At 39.8% G+C, this 12,479-nt stretch overlaps 1 protein-coding gene across 1 annotated transcript in view; it reads left to right on the forward strand.

Annotated features, from left to right (window-relative positions):
- The window catches only part of zgc:162193 (TRPM8 channel-associated factor homolog), a 42,004-nt gene that overhangs the window by 6,323 nt on the left and 23,202 nt on the right, over nt 1-12,479 (forward strand).

The raw sequence follows: 12,479 nt of genomic DNA on the forward strand, positions 1-12,479 counted from the left end.
GGAGTTCCCACCACACACCACAGAGTGTACATGCAACCTGTGGTCGGTGTATGTGCATGAAGAGGTGCTGGGGATCAACAGAGCACAGGTGGATTACATTTTTTTTCTTACAAAACAGCTTAGACCAATTGCTAGAAAAGACTTGTTTTAAGATTAGATTAGATAATACTTTATTCATTCCACAATGGGGGAATTCCTTAAAATGTATTGTGACATGTTTTGATATCAAAGGATCTCACAAAAGTCAATTCATTTGTTGAGAAAAGTATTCACTGGGATCACATCATTGCACCTTTTTCAATGCAGGCTCATCCAGCTATGACTTTGGAAGAACGAAACAAACGAGCAGAGGGGTATGCAAAAGGGGGCAAGAAACTGAGCAACTGGGACATGTGGGTGGCCCTGGAGACATACATGCAGGTGAGAGAGAATTACTATATATTACACCCTCGAAAGAAACGTTATCACATTTGAGTCAGCAATTAAACACAACTGCACTCCTACAAAGGCAAAACAAATCAAATACAGCAGCAGGCTACAATTTCAGGTATACTTTTTAGTAACTAGTACTAATTAATATTGTTCTTCTCTACCATAATGGACAAAGCTATCTGTAATTGGCCTCTCATATACCCATTCATACACCACTTTAACACCATTGGCGATGGAGCGGCCAATTAAGGCACTGGTCTGTCTAGCCAAAGGACACTTTGACATGTGCACACCAATCACCAAGATCCTCTTTGCTAGATTTGATACTGACGTCTGTCTAAAGAGAAGTTGTGCTCGGCTTGATGTTGATGTTCAGGATCTCCACTAAGATGTATCAGGGTTGCTCAAAGGGAATTTGACTAATGATCCAATATGTTACTGACTCCTACCCACATGCACTATTAAAATGAAACAGATACTGGTTAATACTTACCCCTAGAGCATGTGCACCAAAATTAGAGAAATTCTGTCAAATAGGTTTAGAGATGCATGTTTTGCATGCATTTGTATTCCCAAACAAATGACTGAAGATATCTAGCAAGATATAACAATTGGGCAAATGGTGAATGAGTTATGACCAATTTCCTGCCGAGCCTGGAACCATGTTTTGCATAGTTTCTACCCCTTCTGGTTTGAACCCTAAAAAGACTGAAACGTTTAAGATCAAGAGACAACACTGGTAATTTTCACCATTGCCTTTACCTCTTTCTCCATGTAGCTCCAGGATAAGTTTGGCTGGGATGCCTTTAAGAAGGTTTTTGCTGCCTACCACAAGATGAGCAACTTTCCGAATGACAATAATGGCAAGATGAATCTGTATGCTGAGACTTTCTCCCAGACTGTGGGGATGAACCTAGCTGGATTCTTTAAGGCCTGGGGCTGGCCCATAGAACCAGTCACTGAGGAGAAACTCTCCAATCTGCCTCCCTGGACTGACCACCCGATGGTCCAGTATGACTGAACTTCAGACTACAGCTGGTTAAAAGGGCAGAGAGATAGGTTCAATAACCACATTCTTGACATTGAGTATTTAGTGGGTAATTTAATGAATTGACTTTTTTTCCTTTTTGTTGTTTACTATACTTATTGCAATATTTGAAGAAAAAACATGAGTTACATAGTTGAGTTAAGTGGGTTATACTTTGTATTTTGAAGAGTTTGAAAAATAGTGAAGCATTAAGCATTATACTGCAGCCAAAAAAAGGGTTCTGATTTAGGGTTAAAACATCATGAATTCTCTGATATTTGGATGTGTGAATTAGCAAGTTGCATCTTTCACTGGTACTGTGGTACATAATTTGCTCTAAAGCTCCATCTTATTATTACACAGCAAGTCAGTCAAACTTTGTAAGATAAACACATTTTTTTTATTTCACTCCAACGATATTTGCCTTTGCTGTTAATGGAAAATACACAAATAAAAACAAAAATTCATTTGTTTTAACTTGTCCATTTTTTGTAATAAATGAGAAGAGTAGTAAGGGACACTTTAGAGTTAAATACATGGTTAAATACACCATATTCACATATGGAAGACAGACTTAGCTACCCTTAACCAGGAAACTGTCTTCCCACAAACATTCTAACATTAGTTTAGAGTTAGAGTCCATTCTTTTAAAAGTAGCCTATAATATTCAGCATTATTCTAGGAAAACAAAGTAGGCTATAGCCTAAAATATTATCCCCTCTCACCATACATACTCTAACTTACAAAAATAATGCTTCTCCTTAATTTGTCACACACACATAGTAGTCTACATTGAATTACTGCATTTAACCCATTACTTGCTCAGGGACATTTTGACGTGGCCGTAGGAGCCTGGGATCAAACCACCACTCTTGAGACTGAGGAAAAAAACCATTGTCTTGCATGGCAGGTTTTCCACAGTAAATAGCAACTCATTTATCTAAATAAATACATTTATTTGTCAGTTACATTAAGGCAAAGTGTGAATTGTTTAACGCGTCATTTAGTATTGTGGATTCATTGACAGTGTTTGTAGTTTGTAGTGTAATGCACCTTAGCTACAGTAGGCCTACATAGGGAGACTGATCGACATCACATGCAGGTTTATGAACAACATTCTTTACGTTAATCTAGGCTACTTCCATCAGTCCATTCTCTGGGGGTGTGGTCTGACAAGGATGCCCCGTCTTTGCTAACCCGTCCTTCCCTGCCCTCTAATGTGATTTCTGTTTTAATTTAATTTAGTTTAATATGGCTTTTCAATTAACTGCTTTGTTCACCTACCGTATGAGTTACAGAGTGAAACACATAATATCAGGTTGTTTTTCTCACTTGATCTAATGTGTACCCCCTCCCCTAAGAAGTTGATCCACAATAGCCTACTAAAGGACGCATTAAACAATTGACACATCACCTTAATGTAACAGACAAATAAACACTTTTATGTATGCCTAGATAAATGTTGAGTTGAGTCTTCCACGTCGCTATTTGTTCCATTTAAGAGGTGAATTCGAAGTGCAGCAGTTAAACTCCGCTTCTCTGAGTGCACACGTGCTGTCCGCTTCTTCCGTGGCCAGGGGATGCAAATCCTGGCAGGGATAGGGCCAAAATGCCTTTGCAAGACACCTGTCAATGCGGCATCTTTCCACTCAGGTAAGTGTGTATTCACTTGTGCTTTAGAACATAACCGCTGTAGAACAATCTGGTTAAAAAATAAAATAAAATGTTTAATTGAGGGAAGGAGACTGAGGCGCTCACTCTTTGTGACTGCAAAAAGTTTAATCCTGTGACTCACCTCTTTGTTTGGCGCTCCTTATTGTTGCTCACCAGCTTGCTCGACAACTGCTGCGCTCTCTCTGTGGCTCTGAGCTGGGTAGGAGAGCAGGGCCCAACTACATATTATGCTTTTATGTCATGATGAAGTAATATGCCAACAGTATTTCCACTGAATTCTTTGTTTGAACCAAACTTATTTAGATGTATTTGCTTTGTATTATTAGCAGAGGTTAGTGGCATGAGCCGCCACCTACGCCTAAAGTAAGTCCTGTTCCCGTTGTAACCAAGGCTTTCGCATTTTGATGATTTGAGAAATAGATCAGACTCACAAAGGCTCAGTTGTCCCACAAAGCACATAAACATCTGCAGTATTTCATCTATGGCCAAATACAAGCTATTTGTTTGGATACTTGGTATATGACCTTCATAAGTTGTACTTTGCCTCCTCAACTAAATTACGGGGTTACTTTGCAGTTTAAGTCTGGGTTGATATCTGACTTGATGCCAGTGCAGCCTTGCAATAGCAGTTGACTTGTTTGCTTTTAGCCAAATCAAAAAGTATATGGTACAACAAATTAGTACAAATATACATTGGTGACTTGTTGCTGTTTAGAAGGGATCATTTCTGATGACAGACCCTATAATTCTTATTTGACCACACAAATTAAAACACGTTTGTGTACCATTATTGCAAAGTCTTATATATTATTATTAAAGCATTATATTTCTCTAGTGCAACACAACACCTCAATATTTCTTTAAGTAATTAATACACAAATGTGACATTTCACAGTCAATGTATTATTGCATTATCATCACAAATATTGCCATTGGCCGAATAGATGAACAGATTCCTAATACTTGCATAACCAGGTTTTTTGTCTGTCTCAACTAACATGAGTAAGCGTTTAGCTATGTAAACAGGGTGTGGCACATGGGTGTTGTTTTTTTCCATATCATTATAGATGCATAGTCAAAGTCTTTGGGTTGTTCTAAGTGAGGTCATTTCTCTAATTGTCTTTACCTTTTGTTGCCTTAAACAGTCCATACTGCTCTTGCACTCATTTATGTCCACTCTTCTTTTCTGTCAGGAAGTGTTATTGGAGGATTGGCTATTTGGCAAGCTGTTTCACACAGTGTAGTAATACAAGCAACAAGCCGACTTAACTTTCAGGTAAAAACTCAACTTTCTGCTTTGTGTTGGTTTTGTTTGTGATGAAAATCCGACTTTTGGTAAGGTCAATCATAATTTACCCTATATACATTTTTTCTTTTAAGCTGAAGTTTCAGAATGTTCTAACATTGTTTTTGCACTGTTTAAATCTGACTCATTTCAGGTTTCTTTTGCCATCCTCCCTCCTTGTCATTGGATCTTCAAAGCATTGTTCCATCTCACCATGTCCAACCAGCCCATCCAAAATCACAATGAAGGGGCTTATATATCACTTATGAGAGGCTTGAGAGAGCTGGACTTTCAGAGCCCCTGTGTTCCCAGTGACCTGTTGCTAATTGGAGACCATGCCTTTCCTTTAGCAATGAACAGCCAAGGCCAGGTCCTGATGGCAGCCTCTCTGTATGGCCGTGGAAGGATTGTGGTTCTGGGTCATGAGGGCTACCTGACCACATTTCCTGCTCTGGTAGAGAACGCTCTGACCTGGCTGAGAGGAGATGGATCTGACAACCTGTCTGTGGGGGTCCACGAAAACATTAAGGCAGTTGTTGATAACATCAGAAAATCCAGCTTCCAAGTCAACATTATGGGGACCTTCAGTAGCAATCTGGGGGTAGGGGTGTATGTGACAGATGCTTACAACGTGGGCCCTGACGTGAAGGACCTGGTGGCATTTCTAAAAGCTGGAGGTGGAGTGCTGATAGCGGGGCAGGCGTGGAGCTGGGCTGCAAATCACCCCAAGGAGAACACACTGCTACAGTTTGAGGGGAATAAGGTTTCTGGTGTGGCAGGGATCTACTTCTCTAAACATCAGGGGGAGGTGGAGTGCCTTCCTGTCTACCCTCAGATCCCATCCTCCTGGATGGCTAGAGTGTGAGTGTATACCTCTTCTCTTATCTTAATCTTAAAACTTCAACACAACTCCAATATCAATTTTATGTTCAACTTATATGGATAATTTTAACAAGAAAACAAAATACAAATATCTTGCAGCCATGCTATCAGATCACTGTGGCTGCATTTAGACTTCGAGGTAAATGTTACATTAGTTTTATAACATGCTAATGACGGTATAATGGTTACCATGATCTTGTCGGTTTAGCATTTTAGCATGCTAATAAGCATTGAACACAATGCACAGGTGAGCCTGATGGGACCTTCATTCATTTTGCAGGCCTTTAGTCACAGTTTTTTCCTTAATTATTTTACTGTATTTTTTTAATCTGAATAGCTTCATCTCATTTATGTTGAATTTATTAATAATACGATTGCATTGGACAAATTAGAATTTTCTTCTGATGAAGGCACTAAAGGAAAAGTCAGTTGGTCACCCAAGTTATTTAAATTAATTCTGATTGGAGTAGGAATGTCCGTACCACATTTAATGGCACTCTATCCAATAGTTGTTGATGTATTTTTTAAAATATCAATCTCATGGTGGAGCTATGGAAAAAGAAAGGGGATCACTGACTTTAGTAGGATTTGTTCATAGTCTGGGAATCACGAATGTCTGTACAAAAATATGTGTCAATCCTTCAGGTTAAGATATTTTACTGGATAAGTAAAAACTGTGGCGTGTAGATGAAAAGTCAGAGATGCACCAAAGTCATTATTTAACTTTGGACACCATGGATATGTGTACAAAATGTCTTACAATCCAATTGTTGTTAAGACATTTCACTAAAACTTGTCAACCTCATGGTGGCGTGACAGGAAAAGTAATTAGGTCTCCAAAAGGTCAATACAAATTTTCCTCTGGTCACTGTTAATGCATGAAAACAATTCAGAGGCCAATACCTGTTGAAATACTATATCAGTCTTGATGTGGTGGCCCAGCTAAAAGAGCAATGTCGTTACCATGGCTGAAAACAATAGTTGTAGCCCTTTCCAAAAGAGAAATTTCCTTTTCTCCTCATGTCCTTGTCAGGGGATGCAAAGCAGTAAGGATGGGTTGCAAAGCTGCAGTTGTATAGTCCTTTTTGCCTAGGTAGGTTTCTAACAGAGGGAAATTACCCGGAAGTATCTAAGTGATAACCTCGATAAGATTAGGTAGAATTCTCTAAATGCTAAGGTAAGTAGCTTCAATGATTTCTTTGTTATCTCCTTTTGCTCAGGATATTCTGGACTACATGCCCTCTTACAATTCCTTGCGGCAGGAACATATAAAGTCACGCACCATTCATATACAGCATGTTAAAAGTTATATTTTTTTACATGGTTGTCCACGTTTATAGAGAGCCTGCATGAAGCAACACAGTAAGAGCCCTTGGGGTGAGGTATCCAGATGTGCTTTTTGTAGTCCATCTTTTGAATGTTGTAGTTTTACTACATCAGACCCATGACAATAAAATCTACAGTCTCATAATTATGTAGCCAAGTTTAGTCAAAATGTCTTAACACCAAGGTTTTTTCTTAACTTAAGCTTTTATGCATTCTCCATCACATCTTTCCTCACCTCATTACAATTCGCATCAAGGTCAAGGAAAAGTAGTTAGCAAAAGACATAAGGTGTAATCTTTTTGACTATTTAACCACAGCCTAACATTTAGTGTTTAGAGCTGTTAATTCCAAGTTCAGGTAGAGATTCAGGTGGGTCGAAAGAAAAGCCATCAAACAACAATCGAACAGGGACAATCTGGCATGGCATGGCTAATGAGGGAATGGAAATAGTAGACGGGGAAGGTCAGCTGATGGAAATAGCTGAAAGAGTTATTGAAGGGCAGAAGGGAGTGGCTCAATGGGAGATTTAGGTGACTGGCGGAGGTACAAAAGTCAGAAGCCATCTGGTGGACATGTAGAGAATGGCTATCCAGGGGCCTGGGAACGTGAAAATGTGGCTGGAGACAGAGAGGCAGAATGTGACTGTCCTCTCCTACTGTCTCTTTTAGTCTCACTTCTGTTTTCTCCTTTTGAAAACAGAATCAGAATATGTATATAATACAGTGTTTCTGTCATTTTTGTCATATTTCTTCTCCCCTCTCAAATTCAGAATTAGTAAGGATTTTGAGGACGACTTAGAGTTCTTACTGCAAGGGGTGTCCGAGTTTGACCTCCAGGATGGGGTAGTAGCTTCTGAGCTTCTGGTCCATGGCCAGCTAGCCTTCCCAATAGGTACCACCGAGGATGGACGAGTGTTCTTGGCAGGAGCCCTTTATGGACAGGGACGAGTCATTGTGATTACTCATGAAGGACTTCTGAAACGAGAGGTGAGGTTTGAATGATTAAATAATAATTGATTGTATTAAATAAACAGAAATATGGGTTAGTATTTAAAGCATGTAAATCACATGCTAAGGCCTTCCCAGTCATTAGATCTCAGACAGCAGACATACTTCTTAGTCAGATGTTCCCAGTTCACTTTCTTTACATATTTGTGTTTGCCAGTCCTGTCTCGGAACTCTCCCCAACTGTTTAAATCAACTCATAATTGTGATGGCTCTTTTCCCCTCGTCAGCCAAATGTCCTCTACGGCCACATATCTGATGATACGACCACAAAGTCAGTTCTTTAGCCTAGGCTGTTCCGGACCAGGTACACTTAAAAATCCCCTAATGCTCAAACAGGGTGTTATCTATTGCCAATCCATGACTAGCACAAATGTCCAATGACAAAGCACCACTGAAGTTAAAATCCAGCACGTGGCTCACACGTCTGATGTCATGTCTGGTGTGTGTGTTGCTGTTCTGAAAAGTCCTTTGCTATGGGAAACAAAAACAAACTTTGAGCTAGCAAGCAACACGCTGAAAATTGCAAGTTTTGAAGAAAATTTGTATTGTGCAATAAGGCAGGCCTGTTAGGTACTTCAGGTAAATGACTGTAAAGATTTACAAAGACTATGTTTATGGCATTTACTATCTAACTGGGACATTTTGGGAAGGATTGGCAGATACTTTTTCTCACTTGGGTGCAAATATTCCATCAAAACAAGTTCCTTGCAGAGACTATTTTGCAGAGCCACTGTTGCTGTGTCTTGAACGTTAAAGGTCTGGTTTAAAGAAATGCAAATAACCCAGAGATTTTTTTTCTCCCATTCTAGAAATTATCTGTGGAGTAGCCATACCTTACTCCACAGCTCTGTGGAGATAGGTCTGACAATGCGAAACTGGGTCTGTCCTAGTCCGGCCCCACCATTACAAAACCGCTCACGGGGCCACAGATAATTATCACATGATTTGTTCACCATCTGCTGTATCTATCTATATAGTAGATTTTCCATTGAGAAAAATAATTTAGATAAAATAAGCAGATGGGTATGTCTGTTTTGGATGGGGATTAAGTGTTTAGATTAATCTATTTGTCTATTACACATGCTTAATCTGCCAAATGTTTTTTTGTGATTAACAAACTGTCTTTCTTGGATAAACCTTTATCACAGACACTGGCTCCATTTTGGAACAATGCCATTCATTGGTTGGAGAAAGGCCAAAATGGGGTTGTCGGCGTAGCCCCGGATCTTGACCAAGCATTTAACCTCTTCAGCAAGTCAGAGTTTACGTGTGAGAAGACAGACTTCAGGGAAGGCCTGAGTGTATTTGTGTGTACCGCCTATAGTGATAAACATGTGGAGGACATACAACATTTTGTGGCAGAGGGAGGAGGACTGCTGATTGGGGGACATGCCTGGTACTGGGCGCAGACACACCCTGGGCAAAACCCAATCACAGATTTCACAGGTATGACAATGTGCTGCTGCCATTTTCAATATAATGAAAATCTACCACGTTAAGATTTATTTCATTTGTAATGGACAATGTATAACATTAAAATTAAACTCAACTAAATAAGCACAGAGAAATCAGGTAAAATGGCACATTAAAGGGCTCAGAAGTGTTTAAATAAAGTTATTCAGATTGTGTACAACATCTATAAACCTTTCTAACACCAGTTACGGCCCGTTGGGTCAGGGAAATGGCCTATTGTCACTTTCATCTACTTTCGGACTACTTGGGCCAAAGCATACTGTAAGAGGAGGGCTGTAGCACCTTAAAACAAAAAAAGGAAGAGGCCTAACTTAGCTTTACCATTGAGATAACATGCACACCAACAAAGCAAGCAGAGCAGCTAGTAAAAACATAACAGACAGCTGAACTGAAAAGAAAACTTCAGAACTAATAACTCACACACAAGACAGACTAGACAATGGTGAAGGCAAATCTAAAAAAAAAAAAGAATGTAGACTATGTATTGTTTTATGACGTAACAAATCTGCACAAACATGACAGTCAAACCTTATCCCTAAGAGTTTAAACTGTGCAACACATTGAAGAAGTCAAGTGTCAAGTGTCTTGTCTGCAGGAAACAAGATCCTGAACAAAATGGGCTTGAGCCTGCTGGAGAAGATAATCGGTGAAGGATCCTACAAGGCCCCGGAGCCTAGCCAGGCCATCAAAGACGGCTACCACTTCCGTCACCTTCTACGCCGCTTCGCTGGTCATGTCACACAGGGAGAAGAACTTTCTGAGCAGGAGAAGGAATATCTAAAAAAACTGGGTGGGGACTGTGTCACCTACTTGCAAATGAAGGCTCATGACTGCTCCTCCTATACACAGGTCGTTTCCACACTTAGCGGCATCTTGAAGAAGTCGGGCATGCCACAGGTGGGCTGTGAATCGCTTTATATTATGCGATTGTAAATAATTTGTGGGTAAGCAGAAAGGTCTCCTTTGTTTTTGCCTTTTCAGGTAGGTATTATCTATTCACTGTCTTGTGAGGCAAACATTCTATTTGCCACAGATTGAGTTACCTTGGAGATATTAGTTGAAGTTATAATAATCAGCACACTCTCTAGTACAAATTATTGTACCGTAGGAGCAATACTAAAAACAGTACCATAATATGTCCGCATGGGGTCTGATGTTTTTTTTCGTAGCTGCATATTCTTTAATACTGTGAACAACCTCTTATTAACAATCATCATACATTTTCAAGGTGTGTGACAGCAGCCCTGTGAAGAGTCCCAAGGACCGTTTACTCCTTAGTTTAGGGGCAGAAGTCTACAGGGTTTGCCCAGATCCTGATGCCCTTTTGCCCTACCTTATTAAGGAAGAACCCTTGATGCCAGTTGTCTATAACTACAGAATCAAGATTAATGCTAACACAGCAGGTAAGCCCTCTTTTGTAGACAAATGCTGGAATTCTAATTACAAATAATACATTGATTTTGCAGACCAGTGATTATTCTGTTGACATAATTTCTGTAGAGAACTGAACATATTTTGTAGTAACCTTTGTGGTTTTTTTATTGTATTAATATACAACTGATATACAATTAGTGTGTGTGTGTGTGTGTGTGTGTGTGTGTGTGTGTGTGTGTGTGTGTGTGTGTGTGTCAGGTGGGGAGGAGTGGATCAGTACAGGTCTCTACCTGCCCCCTGGTATGAAGACCTACATTGCCATGCCAGCAGCGATTGTCAACCAGGGATGGAAGGTGCAGTTCACCAAAATAAAATTTAAACATTAATTATAAGGTCAAATGAGAAACTTTAGATACAAGGCAGAAATGGATTAGGTTAAAAAAGAAATTCCCTTAATAACAAATCAAGGCAATTAGGTAGTATAAATGAGAGGAAGCGCCATTTGTTATTTAACATTTATGTTTGACAACAGATTTGCTTGTTTATGTAATAGTTAATTTTATCTCCACTAACAGAAATGGTTATGCATCTGAACTGGGAGTGGACTAGTTGCTGCAACATTTTTCTGTACACTAGCTTGCTACTTTGTGAAGATCTATATGTTACCACAGGCCAGCTACTTTGAATAATGTACTCATCTGTATTGTTCCATTTACTGTGCAACCAGTTAAGTCAGACCAGTAACCAGTCTTATAAGAGTCTGTTGACAGTTGGCATATGTGATTCCGCTGAGGTAACACCTTGATCAGATAGTACTGTGCTCCATGTCTCTCCATGGATGGTGTCCAGTATCTTTTTTTTTTTAATGTAGATGTTCTACGTTTCAAGACTCATTATGAATTACAATTCACATTGTAGTATTTGTATGTTAATATAAAGCAACTTAACCTATGCCCTATAACTGACGTAATCTCCCTTGCCATGAGTCCCTCATCATACAGTTTCTTTATGGCAGATGCCCTCAAGCTGTGGTTGGTGTAAGACATGTCTGTCCCTGCCTTTGCACATCCTGGATGTGAGCTGGTTTTAGTAGAAAGCTGTTTTACTCTCAGGGGAACGCCATTATACCGGAAGTTGTCTATTGCAGCACTTACCCTCCTGGCTGCAGATAGAGGGCCAGGGTGGCAGGCGTACTTTTGCTCTGTTTTTTTTGCCTCAGCTACCTGGCAGAGTGGATTTCCTTGCTCTTAAAACATAGAGTTCATGTACGTAAAGGATATAAGAATACCTGTTAAGCGGAGTGATACACGTGTTGTTAAAAGCCCCAATGCTGTTTATATTTATATCAGAACTCATGGAATGCCTCTAGTCTAATCAAATGATTTGTTCAGAATTACCTGTTGTTGTAACGTATAATCAGTTATTCATATCCCATACACTGCTATGTGCATTCTATGCAGCTAACTTACGAATCAAATTACACAGTTACTACTCCTTCTATGTGTCTATCTATCTTGCCAGCCACACATCCTTGGACTCATACATGTAACTACATAACAAAGTATTCTGTCCTTTAGACATACTTTACAAAGTGGTAACATATATTCCATGTCTTCCTTAGGTTCAGATAGGCTGTCAAACAGACAGCCTAAATGCTGAAGAACTGAAGAGAGCGCCGTGTGTTCATGAGCGATTTCCTGTTAACTCAGAGATGATGCAAGTGTGGAACCTGTGGGGGGGACTCATCTACCTGGTGGCTCCACCCAATACACAAGTGAAGGGGATAAAGGCCACAGTGCAGATGGCTGTACCTGTGCCTTACTACAAATCTGGTGAGTTTGACACTAATATATGTATAAGAGTTCTGATAGACTACAATGGTACTTAAAAAGCATGGCACATGGGCACGACAGGTAAAGCCGGAAAGGCAATTTGTTTTGTAAGCAGACGTAAACCTGTTCTGCAGTCAGTGAGGAAAACAAACCAAAAGAAAGCAGGC

Source organism: Etheostoma cragini, chromosome 3 (assembly GCF_013103735.1).
Source record: "Etheostoma cragini isolate CJK2018 chromosome 3, CSU_Ecrag_1.0, whole genome shotgun sequence".
NCBI lineage: Eukaryota > Metazoa > Chordata > Actinopteri > Perciformes > Percidae > Etheostoma > Etheostoma cragini.